This window comes from Quercus robur, chromosome 3 (assembly GCF_932294415.1).
Source record: "Quercus robur chromosome 3, dhQueRobu3.1, whole genome shotgun sequence".
In the NCBI taxonomy this organism is placed as follows: Eukaryota; Viridiplantae; Streptophyta; class Magnoliopsida; order Fagales; family Fagaceae; genus Quercus; species Quercus robur.
In genome coordinates this window covers 20,358,170-20,374,715 of record NC_065536.1, presented here as the reverse complement: position 1 = coordinate 20,374,715, position 16,546 = coordinate 20,358,170, and the positions used below count along the sequence as shown (strand labels likewise).

General features: G+C 34.1%; 1 pseudogene; it reads left to right on the top strand.

Annotated features, from left to right (window-relative positions):
• The first annotated feature begins 119 nt into the window (after positions 1-119).
• LOC126719378 (GDSL esterase/lipase At5g03980-like) lies at positions 120-2,382 on the top strand (annotated as a pseudogene).
• The last annotated feature ends 14,164 nt before the right edge of the window (positions 2,383-16,546 follow it).

Genomic DNA, 16,546 nt, shown 5'->3' with positions numbered 1-16,546 from the left:
ATGTTGGACCATTCACTTAAAGTGGAATGTAAGCATAAGGGTCCTCCCCCATGCCTCTTAATGGGTCCTCCATACGTTCTGCATACTTTGGCTACTTTGGTGTGTGCCTAAAGTATCAAATGGGGCCTGAGGTAGAGGTCTTTTAGACCACGTTTGAACTAGGCCAAACTTGAGGAACATCTCACCATGAAACCCCCATTTAGATCCAAACCAAGTTCCCTTTTCCAATATACATCTTTTAAACTAGTGGAAACCCAAGTCTTCATTGCACAAAGTGGGCATCTTTCATCTTAAATTTGAGTAAACTCAGACAGCTTTACTTGTACTTTGTAGAATGCGCAAAATTACTCTAATTGTGCTGATAGTGCAAGTACTACAACCCTAGTTATATTCATTTATTATATTAATAAAATTCACCTATCACATTCATTCTCACATTAACTTGTAGACTTTATGTTGGAGTAAAATTTGTAGTAAATTTGATAATTTAAAATTTTAACCCACCTTTTTAGGCAGGCACCATTTCAACACTGTCAGCACTCAAAACAGAAAGATCTAATTCTTCTGAACATTATCTATTCAAGAAAGTCTTTGTGTACATCATGAACATCTTCATTAATCACCACAACAAGAGGTTGATCTAATTCATAAACTGAGATTCAATGCTCTTTAAATGCAAATTGCCATATATAGAGTTTTTTCATAAGGCAGTTAAGCAACAACCTTACTAACTGAAAACACGATTTCCTAACCCCCCATCCCAAAAACAGTAAAGTTTATACTAATTCATGTTCGAGTCTAGAAACATCCTTTGTTCAATGGTTACGGGCTAAGCGTTATTAGTTATGTTTGAATTTTGTAACTACTTGTGTACATTAAGCAAGTCAAATTTATTCCTTTGTTCAACTTGATTGCAGGTGTTAGGATTCAGACCCACCTTATTAACCAATATTAATGTAAAAGTTACATTAAACTAAATTTGTCTGTTATGTTCTATGATTTCACAGCTCTAGCAGCTGGAGTTCCCTTCCCCCTCCCCCCACCCCCCCCCCCCCCCCCCCCCACCACCACTTGGATCAGGATGCATTGGTTTTTAGCGGTCATGGGCAGAATTTTGCAGTGGCTTGTTCTACTGCTTTGCCTACAGAAGTTCTTGCAAAAAAGAATATTTTAAACCCAGATACTAGAAGATCTCTCAATGTTCAACTGGATTGGATGTCTACCTATTTCAATGGGATCTGTCCCAATATTGATGGTTAGCCTCTCATTCGAATTAAGCATATAATGCCAAGTTAAATATATTATGTACTATCCAACTTTTTCCTTTTCTTTTGATGTTGAATAGATTGCGCCAAGAAGCTTAAAACTTCCCTATTCATGGTTGGAGAAATTGGAGGGAATGATATAACTATGCTCTTTTTCAAGGTAAAACAATTGAGGAGGTCAGAGAGATAGTTCCAAAAGTTGTCCAAGCAATAAAGGATGCTGTAACAGTAAGTTTTCTTGGTAAACAAAATAAATTTCTTCTATTTTTTTCTTGCAAATTAAATGGCTTGCTACGATTATTGATTCATAATTCTATATAATATTGGTTCCAGAGGGTCATTGGTTTTGGTGCTACACGAGTGTTGTCCCTGGAAACTTTCCAATAGGCTGTTTACCAATCTCTCTTACATTATTCGAGACTAACAATTCTGCTGCTTGTGTTGAATTTCACTGCTTGAAGGGAATGAATAATTTCTCAATATACCACAATGATCAACTCAGAAGAGCCCTTGAAGATTTGAGAAAAGAACTTCTTAATGTTGTTATAGTATATGGGGATTATTACAATGCTTTCCAATGGGTTAACCGTTAAAGCTGAACTTCTTTGTGAGTCTCTCTCTACTTTTAAGGTTCTAATACAATACAAGTCTAATATAACATGACATGATAGGGATATAGTAATAGAATTTTATATTCATTGTAATGGACAGGATTTGATGCTGCATCTTTGCAAAAATCTTGCTGTGGTGTTGGAGATGATTATGACTTTCGCTTGATCAAAATGTGTGGAGCTCCAAGTGCAACTGTTTTTCCCAATCCAGATGAACGCATCAGCTGGGATAGAGTTCATTTGACACAAAAGGATTACCAGTATATGGCAAACTGGCTCATCAATGACATCTTGCCCAACATTCATTGCAAATAAGTAGTAAATTTCTACTTATAGAGTTTTATTATTTCAAGTTCTTTTTGTTCGACCAACATTGATATTCAGTTAACTGTTTTTCTATATGTAGTAATATTAAACTCACTTTGAGCATTGTGACTTTACTAAAACAAGGAAATTTATCAAATCCACTTTTCTATTAAGGCTATATACAATTGAGTTTAATTTTATCTCGGAGCTTAAGTGCAGCATATAAAGCCATAGACTGTCAATGGGGGTATCTGTAACAGAAATCAGAGTTATTTGTTTACCTTTACTTTGATTAGATGAGTAAATTTTCTTTTTCTTGTTGCAAATAGAAAGTTGTTTATAGAGTGATAGTAAAGCTATTTATAACTCTATTTCTTTTTCTTGATTCTGATTTTCTTGCTCTGAACTTTGTGATTTTTACATTGTCCAAGTACATGGATCATTCAGTTAAGAGGAGATTAAGCATGTTTGTCCTCTCTCATGCCTTAATGAGTCATCCCTATATTCTGCATACTTGGGCTACTGAGGTGTGTGTATAAGTTGCTAATGAGGCCTAAGGTAGAGGTCATTTAGACCAAGTTTGAACTAGACCAAACCAAGTTCCATTTGCCGACATCTGTTAAACTAGTAGAAACCGGAGTATTCATCCACACAGTGGGCATCTTTTGTCTGAAATTTGAGTAAACTCAGACAACTTCTTGAAGAGAATCACCTTAACCACTAAGGGGGTGTTTGGTTTAACAAGTTTTCATCACTCATTTTCCATTTTTCATAACCCATCACTCATTTTTTGTGGGACCCACACCATGTTAAGTTGTTTGGCTAAGTTTTTGTTTTCAATTTTCATATTTTGCCTTTCTATATATCCTCAGCTTCCATATGGTTTTGTCTAATGAGAGAAAAAAGAGAACAAAGAGTATAACGCGGCAGTAGAGATATTATGATTTATGACCCAACATTTTCAAACCTATTATAGGACCCAACTACCAATGTGCTTTTGGAATATACAAAAAAATAACTCTAATTCTACTTGTAGTGCAGATACTACAATCTTAGGGTTTTTATGGTTAGTCTGGTATGTTTTGTAGATGCAAGTACAAATTCAAACAACTACCCACGTAAAGTTTGTCATGTCTTAATGAGTTATGAACTTACTAAAATGATTTAATGAGACATAATTTTATTCCACGTGAATGGTTTTTTGGGGTCGATACACATTGTAGTCAGGGTGGTCATAGAAACACCCTAACTTGCCAAAAAAAAAAAAAAATTATACTTGCAAATAAAAAAAGTATATACATAATTATATTTAAATTAACATGTTGTCTATCCTAAAAAAATATTAACCAACCTAATTTGATAATCTCAAGAATTTGAGTTCAATCAAAATAGAGAAATGTTGTTGTGAAATTTTAAAGTACTCGCGAATGTACAAATCGTACCAAAGTATAGTTTGATAAGAACGAGGTCTAAACCATTGGGACTTGAATGAACATAGGAAAATTAATTAAACCTTAATCAAATTAATCATAATCTAGTTTAATAAAAATTGGTTTTTCTGAGATTAAATAAACTAAGCAAATAATAAAATTAAGCAAATAGTTAAACTAAGCAAAAGATATAAAGCAATAAAAAGATGTAAACAATCAAGAGAAAGGAATTAAGGTTTTAGAATCCGCCTTATTAATTCATATTAGCATATATTTATGATCATTAATTTTTTCCAACCACTACATGATGATCTAGAAATCAATCTTGCTATCATGGAAAATATTATCATTAAAACTTATATTTAAATATCTAAAGCATATTCTTCTTCGCTTCCTAGGTATAAAATCAAATCATCAATTATATCCGTAGCCAAATAAATCACAAGAGATATCCAATTTTATAATCAAGAAATAATAAACCAAGCATTCAATTAATTAAGATAAATCCTAAATCATGAGAAAAATATGATTGAACTCATATCTAGAATCTCATCTTAGTCAATTGATATGAAGCAAGAACAATTTAAATCATTAAAGAACAACTATTGTGAGAAAAATCAAATCACATAAATATTACTGATAATCCTTAACAAGGTTTCATCCTCAACCTTAATTATAAATTTAGCTATTCATAGTAATTGAAAGAAAACATAAAAATAAAATACTAAACATTCAGCTAGACAAATAAAATAGAGAAAGAAAGAGTCACAGTGCTAGAGAAGAGCCATAAAAGAAACCAAATATTGCTGCTTGCGCTCCAGTCCTAGCTACCACTCTTAAACAATCTAACCTAGAGGCTTATATATGAAAATAGCTGCCTTACACTATGTTATATTCCTAATACAATTAGAATAAGGAATTCATATTTCCAAGCCACGCACATGCAAGGGACTCCATGGCCTAGCTTTACACACTGACTTGTATTTCTTTTGCGATATGGACCCCTCATGGCTTGATTGTAAGAGTTTCTTTCCTAGCAAACTTCATCCATGTTGGATTGCATCTTGGCTTATTCTTGAATACATGCCTGGGCTAGGTGTTCTATTTCTTTGGGCTAAATCTTTACTTCATGGCAAGCTCTCTTCTCTTGAGTTGGCTTTATAACCGGCCTGACCCACCTAGCATTCAACTTGTGACTTGTTCAACTTCTCAATTTTGAATAGCCTTTATTTTCCATAAAACAAATATAATATATAATTAGTCACAAAATAATATAAAGGGAAGGCTAACTTTGCAAATCTGATGGTACTTTATTGTATATATTTCATACATATCAAATGTTATGTCTATAATATTTTCACAACAAATTCTAAGTGACAAGTTATTATTAATTACTATTATTAAGGAAAAAAAGTAATCTCAGTGGTAGGTTTAAATTTAAACCAATAACAACTATCCACCTATGATATATTGTGAAAATATTGTGGACGTAGCACTTCTCATAAAAATAAGAGTAATGCTAGGGATACAATAAAATATCACAATAATTTCATAACATTCCGAAATTAGCATACCAACTCACACATGGATTTTTTGTATGCTAATATTGAAATTGTTGTGATATATATATATATATATATATATATATATATTTGTCTCTAGCATTACTCGCAAAAATAATCTAGCCCCCAAATATAATAATCGACTCCTTATTAAAAAGAAGAAGTTCAAATAACAACAAAAATGAGGCCGAATAAAATCAAAAATTGACCCAAAAAAAAAATTAGGCCAAATAACAACAAATAAACAAAATATCCAAGAAAAGCTCGTTTAAAAAACCAAATATAAAAACCCCTAATCACTCAAATTCGTAACTTGTTCAACCTATTCCATAAAAATAATTAAATAATCTCTAATTTCATTTCCTTGAAAATGGGCACCAAAAGAGAGATTGTGGCTATGAGTTCTTCAAGGACATGCTGAGAGCTTTGCTCCTTGGTGATGCTGGGAACTTTACTCCTCAGCAGTTTGGCTCGCAATCGCAACATATATCATACATTTCTCTCTTTCACTTTCTCCATTTTTATCTTCTCTATCATCATTTCAGACTATTTCTCACTTTATTATTCTCATCTTAACATTCTTAGTTCTCACTTAATTTCTTGTCAGTCACTTTTTGCTCTCTTTTTTTATTTTTATTGACAGTTTTTAGACCCCTTAAACAATTGATTAAACCTAGGTAATTAGCCAAGTTGTTACTTAGTCCAATTAAACAAGTCTAGGTTATCACAATAATAAAGATCAAATCATGCAAAGCAGTAGAAAATAAATAACACACGATATGATCACCCAGGAAACCAAACCGGTAAAAACCTGGGGAGGATTTGACCTAGCTATCCTCAAGGTAAACTTGAATCCACTATCAGAAAGAATTGAAGTTCATACAAAAGGACTTACAAGCACCCCCGCTCGACTTCCTAATGCTACCAACCAGTAGAACTTACTGACACGACCACGTGCAAGCTCCGAATCCACGGACTCTTTCTTTCTTGGATTCCCACCAGCTACAAGCACCCCCGCTTGTGTATTCTTTAAGCTTTAATGGCAGCAACTGTTTTGATCATCAAGGTGTAGAGAACATCTCCTCCTTGAAAACCCTAAGTTTGTGTAAAGGAAATCTCCTCTAGATCTCACAAGAGATTTACACAAACCGCAATATGAGCAACACTAAAACGTGACTAGGGTTTGTCTTTTATACTTAGGACAAATAAGAAACCCTAAAAACGTTTTAAAACAACTAGGGCTGAGTTGGAAAATTCCGCAGAAAAGCAATCTGCCCAACGTTCGATCGGTCGAGCCTAAGCTTTGATCGATCGAGCCAGGCCGAAAGCCACACTGCTTTCTACTTTACACTCGATTCCAACTTTACATTGACATACAACTTTGAGCTAGCTTTAAACACTTCTAAACACATTGTTTTTATCATGGTTTGCCAACAATACAAATTAGAGTTCTAAATACATAAAGTCCTAAACTTTAGAACCTAACAAACTCCCCCTTTGGCAATCTGTGACAAAACACAACTTAGAAACTCAAAGTTTACAAAATGAAAAGCCCTTTACAAAATAATGCTCATAAACAAAAATTCAATCCTAACTACTATCCATCAGTTGCAAGTGTAGACAGCAGCTCAATTGAATCAACCTGTATATTTCCTGAAATACTAAACAAAATGCATAACCGCATGTGTGACAGAAAAACAAAAACAGTAAATCAACAAATATGCAATCTAACTCTCCCCCTAAGTTAGATACATCAAAAACAATGTTAATTCAATGTTAACTCCCCCTAAACAGAACATTCTTGTATTTTCCACACATTTCATCTAAATCTCTCCCCCTTTTTGTCACGCATTGACAAAGACAACTCAAACAAAGAGTTGACAGAAAACATACGCAACAAAGTAAGAGAAAATAGAGAAAGAAGGGAACACAAAACAATTCAACTCTATAGGAAATAGAGACAACTCCCCCTATGAACAACAAAGGTTAAAAACAAGCTTCTCCTCCTATAAAAATAGGAAAAACAAAACAAGTTTTGGGAAAAACAGTTTTGAGGAAAAATAAAGGGGTTGGGGATAAATAAAAAGACATAAACCAAGTTTTAAAAAAACTAAGTTGAGGATACACATGAAGAAAAAATATTCTCTCTTTCAATAAAATGCAAACATGGCACTATGTGACCCATAAATAATTGCATGAGTAGAGAAAATATTTGCACATTGATTATCCATCATATCTCTTAAGAAAAATATTTTCTACAGTTCACACATAAAAATAGCATATACTAGAAAGTACATAACTCAAAAATTAATCAATCGGTTTTTAAATCAAGTTGAATACCCAATTTAGCAAAGTGTATGCATGTTATGTGTGAAAACAACGAGAGATATGACCGCAAAAACTGCAAGATGGATACAAAAAATCAATGCAATACATGTGAATCCTAAACATAAATGATGCATGGAAAAATCAAATTTTTGAAAAATAGAGCAATTTAATGCAGAAACTCCTCAAAGCATAATATTTCATGAATAAAATGCATGAGTATGAGATTAAAAGTTTTTCAAAAACACTAGAGTTTAACCCAGATCTCCCAAAAACAAGTTTTTCAACCAATTTGTCTCCAAAACTCAAACATTAAAGACAATTTGCATCAAAATCCAGGAACATGTAATCTTGGATGGCCATAACAAGATCACACACAATATAATGTACCAAGTTTAACAAAGAGTAACTTGTGTAGTGTGTGCAACTAGCAAAAACTTGAGATACATGTGAGGAGATATGTGAATAGCAATCAATCACAAAGTCTACAAAAATCATCACATAGAATTTAAAAGAGACTATCACCTAAAGAGTTACATCATATAACTCCCACATCTCCTAGATCATAAGTTTGCAATCATGTAAGTTTCTTGTATTTATACCTCATAATATACATTCCAATTTTAAGTTTATGTGAGTTTGGCATCAAGCCTAATAGTACACACCAATTAGATTTTAAGAATTAAGCACTTTTACCGAGGCTTCACCTTATGTTCTTTTTGTGCATGTGCTACACTTTCTCGAGCACAAAATCTTATGATATGCACTAAGGTGTTCATGATTGGCTAGTGAACAGTAGTGAGATGGTTATTTATGCCTTTCTCTAAAAGTTCAAGTCCAACATTTAAAAACATGTGACTTCAAGATTAAGACATAGTAATAAAAAACCATCAACATCTTTCCCACACAACATGCACTACAAAGCTTCAACTAGTAAAGTGCAATAAATAAGCTCATCAAAGCTAAACAAGGTACATAAACTTGTTATGTAAAGATAATATGGTCAATCCTTGATTATAAATCCAAGATGTGAAATACAAAACACAAAAATCTTTTTGGTATTAAAAATTTATAACCAAAAACTAAAAGCACACATTATGCTAAATGAACAATGCAAATGCAATGCATGACAGTGCTTAACTAAGCTATAGAGGGTACACAAACAAGAAATATCAATTTCTTAATTAACCCATGAGTACATGTACAAACTAATACATATTCAAACAAAATCAGAAATAGCTTAGCACTTATTTAACACATACTATCCAAGTTTCTCCACAATGTCAAGCATGTTCTAAATTAAGAGAGAGATATCATAATTCATGTAATCCTCAAGAAAAATAAAACAAGACTCAAAATAAAATATTTTTGTCTTTTCAAAAAATTTTCAATGTTTTTGGATTTTTTTTTATTTAAAAAAAACTAAAAAAAAACAACAAAAAACAAAAACAAAACATGTCCACAAACAATTGAAAGAATTAAATCAGGGACAAGTCAGCAACACTCACCTTAGAGAATCTTTTCTCACCCATCTAGCACGAGTCTTCGGCTTTGTAGGTGAAAATCCATGAGAAGCAGAGTGTATTTGAGGGATTACACCAATCTTTTGAGAAAGACTAAAATCCTGCAAATTCCTTTCACAAGCTAACAAGCTTAAAATTTTCAAAATAATATGAAACAATTTATATGGACTTATGGCAAGAGAAATATCATCACAAATCCTAGATTGAAATATAGAACGCTTAAATTTCAATTTATGACAATTAGGACGAATGTGACCGGAGACACCACAAAAGTGACAAACATGAACAAATTTAGGAACATCAGTATTCCTAACAAGTCTAGTCTCAGATTTTGGTTTTTGCCTCAACAAAGAACAATTTGGTCTAATATGACCAACTACACCACAAAGGTGACAGGTAGGCACAAAAACAGATTTATTATGCTCTCTAACAGTAGGTTTAGACTTAGGTATAGAAACTTCAGCGTCAACATCAGAACTTTTACCTTTGTCTAACCTAGCAAAATAAGTCTTTTCTTTATTATTCCTCTTAAAAGGAGGGATATAAACTTTCTCAGTTTTAGGCTTCAGAGAAACAGAAACACTTTTGTTATCAACAGCAGGCTTGGTACTAGTCAAATTTTCAATTTTAGCTTTAGATTCAACTAACTTTTGTTCCAAGCTTTTCATCTTCTCATCTTGAGAGGAAATTTGATTTCTCAAAAATTCATTCTTTTTATTAGATTCATCTAATCTAACAATCAATTCCTCTTTTTCAAGATTAGCCAATTTTAACTCTTCCTTGAATTTCTTAGCAATTTTCATAGATTTCAATAATTCCTTACGAAGAGTTTCACAGGCATCAATAAAATCAACAGAAGCATGAGCAGAAACATGATCAGAAAGACACTTCAAATTATCCATGACAACAGGGGTCAAGGATCAGCTCAGTGATCAAAGGATCAACAACAAAAGAGCTACCCGCTCTAATACCACTTGATGGTTTTTAGACCCCTTAAACAATTGATTAAACCTAGGTAATTAGCCAAGTTGTTACTTAGTCCAATTAAACAAGTCTAGGTTATCACAATAATAAAGATCAAATCATGCAAAGCAGTGGAAAATAAATAACACACGATATGATCACCCAGGAAACCAAACCGATAAAAACCTGGGGAGGATTTGACCTAACTATCCTCAAGGTAAACTTGAATCCACTATCAGAAAGAATCGAAGTTCATACAAAAGGACTTACAAGCACCCCCGCTCGACTTCCTAATGCTACCAACCAGTAGAACTTTCTGACACGACCACGTGCAAGCTCCGAATCCACGGACTCCTTCTTTCTTGGATTCCCACCAGCTACAAGCACCCCCGCTTGTGTATTCTTTAAGCTTTAATGGTAACAACTGTTTTGATCATCAAGGTATAGAGAATATCTCCTCCTTGAAAACCCTAAGTTTGTGTAAAGGAAAGCTCATTTAGATCTCACAAGAGATTTACACAAACCGCAATATGAACAACACTAAAACGTGGCTAGGGTTTGCCTTTTATACTTAGGACAAATAAAAAACTCTAAAAACGTTTTAAAACAACTAGGGCTGAGTTGGAAAATTTTGCAGAAAAGCAATCTGCCCGACGTTCGATCGGTCGAGCCTAAGCTTCGATCGATCGAGCCAGGCCGAAAGCCACACTGCTTTCTGCTTTACACTCGATTCGAACTTTACATTGACATACAACTTTGAGCTAACTTTAAACACTTCTAAACACATTGTTTTGATCATGTTTGCCAACAATACAAATTAGAGTTCTAAATACATAAAGTCCTAAACTTTAGAACCTAACATTTATTTTATTTTATTTGTATAAGAAAATTGTAAAACTTCATTTATTTGCATGCTTTTTTTTTTTTTTTTTTTGTGATGTCGATATATTCTATTTCTCTTTTGATTAAATTTTGTATAATTTAAGTTTCTCAATTACCACTCTAAAAAAAAAAAAAAAAAAAAAAAAAAAAAAAAAAAACCCAGAAATGCTATTGATGGTTTTATGAATCACCATATAATGGATTGAAGGAGATTCTTCTTGGGAAAAAAAAAAAAAAAAACTTTCCATTATCATTAGGGTATTCTCCTTGACTATTATTAACTATTATAATAGTTAAATATATTGGCCATTAATTGAATTTGATTATTCTCGTGGGTTCTAGTTAGCTCAACTTGTAAAGTCTCTAATGGTTAAATAAGAGATCCAGGGTTCAATCTTTGCCTATACCAAAAACCGATTAGTATCTTGGTCTAATTATAAAGAGCTATCGTCAGGAGTGGACGCCATAGGTTGAAACTCTCTCAAAAAAATTTGATTATTCTCATGTTCCACAGTGTTTGTCCAATTTAGAAAATCTAACCTTTAAAAAAAAAAAATCACTTAATGTAAATGTCTCTTAAAGTAAAAATAAATAAATAAATAAAAATCTTCAAATTGCCCTAATAAGCTTTCAAGAGAATTTAAATTTAAATAAAATAAAATTTTAGAAATTTTGGAAAGTGTAGATCAATGATCTTTGCCAATTCAATTGGACAAGCATTTTGGGATGACGAAAAATGCAATAATGGCAACCAAGACGAGACTATGAAGTCTTGGTTTGATAATAAAGAGTGCAACATTAGAAGCAAAAGCCATAAGTTTGAAAGTTTCTCAAAAAAAAAAAAAAAAAAAAAAAAAAACAAAGATAAGACTATGAAGTATGAAAATAAATATTTTTAAAATAAAACATAAACACTTTTAGGCTGTCCTTTTTTTGTCATTTTTTATATATATAACAGTTTCAAAGCACTTTATAACTGTATAGTATGCCAAATGCTAACAAAGTTTAGGTTAAAGGCTTTTTATTGTTAAAAGAGAGAGAAGAAGAAGAAATTTACAGCTAATTCTCTAATTTTTACAACAATCCCAAATGGACTCAAATAATTTGTAAAGTTATAATTTACAACTAGTTTATGTTGGCTTTAATTCCATGCCAAATTTGATTATAATTTTGTTTAATCTTATGTACCCTATATCTTATGTGGGATTTATTTGTAAGGATTGTGTGTGAGAGAGAGAGAGTGTGAAGACTCAAGGCAATTGAAGACTAAAGCTGTTTTCTCGGGTAGCTCGTGAGTAAGAATCCCGCAAAGTGAAGCATGTGCCCTGCACATGACTGGAATGCGAAGAGTCAAGACAGAATAGAGACAGTTGGTTTTTGCGAGTGTCTCGCGGGTAAGGCCTTCCCACAAGATACCCGCGAAACATTCTGTTTTGGTGAACTGTCATATTTGATACAAACTATCTGTACCCATACCATATATACTCACAAATGTTGAGGAGTGCTTCTGAGAGAAAACTCTAGCCACAAACCTTGAAAGTTAGAGATTGTTATACCCATAATTCTCTACACCATTCATTGTGGATTTTCCTCAACTCCTACCTCTCTATATCCATACCCTTGAGAGGTTGATAGCCCAAACACTTTCCACACCCTATTAAAGTGTCAAGTGAGGTTTTGGTGCTGTTGGGAAGCATTGGAAGAAGCCAAGCTTTGGCGGATGCAATCGGGCGTATTGTGGGATCCGGAGAGCTAGATAAGACACGGTTCTAAGAAGCCTTGTTGGAGTAGAAGCTTGGAGGGCTTAGGTGCATTGGGTAGATTAGGCTTGGAGGGTCTCTTGCTATTCGTGTATCCCAATTGATTGTCTAGTGGATCAATTTACCGCTTGGAGGGCGGCGGAGAAGTTTTACGCCGAGTACTTTGGTTTCCTGTTCGATAACACATTGGCATGTTATCTTGTGTTTGCATTCTTCTTCCCTACTCTTTTAGCTTTCATTTTACTGTTGTGATATGTTGAATATGACTTAGAGTAGTTGTATTATTTTTACGCTCGCATTTACTCTTTTCTACACTTAATTTAAGTAAGAGTAAAATCAACCGTGCCGTTATCTTTCATTTTGTGGGTCTAAATAGCTCTTGTGTTTTAACACATTTTCGAGCTTTCAATTAGTATCAGAGCGGGTACACTCGCTATGGTTTTATTACCTGAGTGTGATCCTTGACCCTTTTGTGATGGATCGATCACAATTGCTCAATGCTCCATCATTCTTTGATGGGAGCAACTACGCGTTTTGGAAAGTCCACATGAGGGCTTTCTTGTGTGCTATAGATGAGTCGATATGGGACTCCATCGAGAATGGGTATGTTAAACCCATGACAGCCAAGTCCGAATGGGACAAGGTAGCTCTTGCTTTGGCCAATGCAAACAGTAAAGCTATTAACGCTATATTTTGTGGTGTGTCTACTGAAGAATTTCACAGAATATCACATGTGGAGATAGCCAAGGAAGCTTGGACGATTCTTGAGACTACCTATGAGGGTACCAAGAAAGTCAAGGACACGAAGCTCTAAATGCTTACCACCAGATTTGAAGAGCTCAAGATGGGTGACGATGAGTCTTTTGATTCATTCTATGGGAAACTCAATGAAATTGTAATTGCTAAGCTCAATCTCGGAGAGAAGATTGAGGATGCTAAGGTGGAGAGAAAGATTTTGAAGTCTTTACCAGAGAGCTTCTGTGCGAAGGTCACAGCTATAAAAGAAAGTAAAGATTTAGATGAGATCAAGATCTAAGAACTTATTGGATCTCTCCAAACATATGAGCTTAGACTACCTTCCCATAAGTCAAGCAAATCACTAGCTCTTAAAACCATCACCAAGAGAATGGATGACTCCTTCGAAGAAGATGATGTGGAGAAGGAGGTGGCATTCCTTGCAAAGAACTTCCACAAATTTCTAAAGATGAAAAATAGTGGGAAGTCATTCAGCAAAGGAAAGTTTTCATCCCCCAAAGGTGACAGGAAGGAGTTCAAGAAGAGAGATGGAAAGGACTCTCAATCCCCTAAAGGAATCGTGTGCTACAAATGCAACGGTTATGGACATCTCAAGAAGGAGTGTCCCAACTATTTGAAAGGGAATGGTAAAGTGTTTGCCACTACCCTTAGCGATTCTGAAAGCTTAAATTTAGATACGGAAGGAGAATGTGACAGTGAAGGAAATTATAAGGCCTTTATGGCCATTGCCTCCGTTGATTCAAAGGATGATTTGAGCAATTTGGTTGATGAACTTGGTAATATTTTTGAGGATGAGGGAATTGAAGAGTTGGAAGATGAAGACATGTGCCAAAATGAAGGGGAGAACAATCTTCAAGAAGCATATGACTCTCTGTTGGAAGATTGTGGCAAATATGCCAAAGTTGTGACCTTGTTGTGAAAAGATGAAAAAGGTTGAAGAAGAATGTAGGTGTATACTTGTGCAACTCAAGGAAGCAAAGTGTCAAGTAGAAGGACTCAAGGGAGAGTTGGTTGAAGCTTACTCTAAGTTTAAGTTCCTTGAACTTGAAATTATTCAAGCTAATGATAAGGTTGAGCGCATCTCCACCAAGAAACTTGACAATGTGCTATCCTCTCAAAAATCTTCATATGATAAGACCGGTTTGGGCTATACCGAAGAAGGAAGTTCTAGCAGCGAACCCAAGAAGGTAGTGAGGTTCGTATCAGCCAAGGATGACAAGAAACTCAAGGAAGTCAAGCCTGAGATTAAGACCCCTGCTGCTGTAAAAAGAACCCTCAGTGCATAGCCAAAGGAAAAAGGGAAGTCATTATCCAAAAATCAAAGGGGGCCTCAAGTGAAGCTGTTTGTCATCATTATGGTGTACAAGGGCATACAAGGCCGAATTGTTTCAAGCTCCATGCACTCAAGAAGGCTGACTTTATGTGTGGTCAGGAAAGTTTAAAGAGGAAACCAAAGGGAGCACAAGCTAAAGGAGATAGTTAGGGACATCTCATTGGAGAATTTATGGAAATGTTGAAGAACATATCACTATGCCTTACTAGCTTCACTTTGAGGTTTGAAAGTTATGTTGGTCGTACCTTGCCATCTAAGGCTTTCACCCAAAATACTCGTAAAGAGTGGGTGAAGAAGGGTACTTATGCATGATCTCTCTCTATGCCCATGCATTAATTCTTCCTATGTTTAGGGTCATAGATTCAAGCATCATGACATACATAATCCTCTTATGTCATTGCTTCCAATTTATAGCATGTTTCTTTTACAAGTTCTATTTTGTACTTGTGTTTGTTGATCTTACTTTACTTGTTTTGTTTTTTAGTGTGTTAAAAATTCAAAAACCCATAAAAATTGAAAAATCTCCAAAAATTCTAATCACTTGTGTTGTGTATATCACATGTGAGTTTGGCCTAGTACCTTTATACTAATGGCGTAGTGCATTTACAAGTTTAGCTTGTTTTGTATGCACATTTATCTTTGTGGGAAAAATCTGGAAAATTATGTGTGATTGTTGTAAATCAATCTTCAAGCTTGTCATGAATGATGGGTCAATAGTCTTGATGGTCTTGATACTTGCATAGACTTGTGCCTATATCTCTTCCCACCTTTACTTTTATGTTTTTGCATTATAGCTCACCAAATGCAAATCCCAAAATGAAAAAAGGATTATGAGCTGCAAAAGCCGTCGTACATACTAGTATTTAACTAGGAAAAAGGAAAAACGACTTTTTAATTGAAATATATGGTGCTCAAAAAGCCAAAGGCTCATTCTCAATATTAAAATATCAAAAATTTCAAGCACCGATCTCAAAATGAGATGTATTGTTCAAAAAAAATGATCAAATATTATGTCTTGTATAGAAGCCAAATGAAAAGCTTCTAAAATTTGTATTCATTTTCTTGTGGGAGGTCATATATGTTAATTGAAATAAACCACTTGACTTAGTACCAGTTGTATATGACTTGATTGAATTGATCATTGAAGCTTCACTCTAGTCTAAGGACTATTCCACATTTGATACTCACCCATAACACACAAATTTAGTTCAATTAATGCTTATTTCATTTGTGTGATTGTACATGCTCAAATGTGATGTGTATGCTCAATTGCTTGTCGATCAAACCCAAAAAGATTTTTGAGTATTTTATATGTTTTTAAAAGTGATGTTACACTTTCGTGCTTTAAGTTTTTGTTCAAAGTGCATTTTTGTGTTGATCTTCAAAAACTTGTTCAAAGGCCTTTTTGCGAGAAGCTCGTGACTAAGCACTTCTTGCGAAAAGAGGTTAAGGCAAAAACTGGAAAACACAAATTTCATATAGAGACTTTACCGTGAAAGTTTTTGTTCTTCAGTTGTGTTTTTCTCGAGTAATTTCACGACTATCTAACCCGCGAAAAACGTGTGTTTTCAGTTTTATAGGGCTGATGTGATTGTTTTTTAAAACACTCTTGTGTTCCCTCCTTAGCCTCACTCGAACCTCTCTCAACCCAAATTTGATTTTCACTCAAAACCCTCCAATTTCAAGTACAAATTTCTACAAAATCTCTTCAAAGGTATGTTTCTTAACATTCTTTTTAGCTTTTCATTTTAGATTATGCAGAATTTGTTATAGGGTTCTTGAATTGGGGATTTTCGAAAAAGGGTTGGGAAATATGATTTTGGCCAAAAA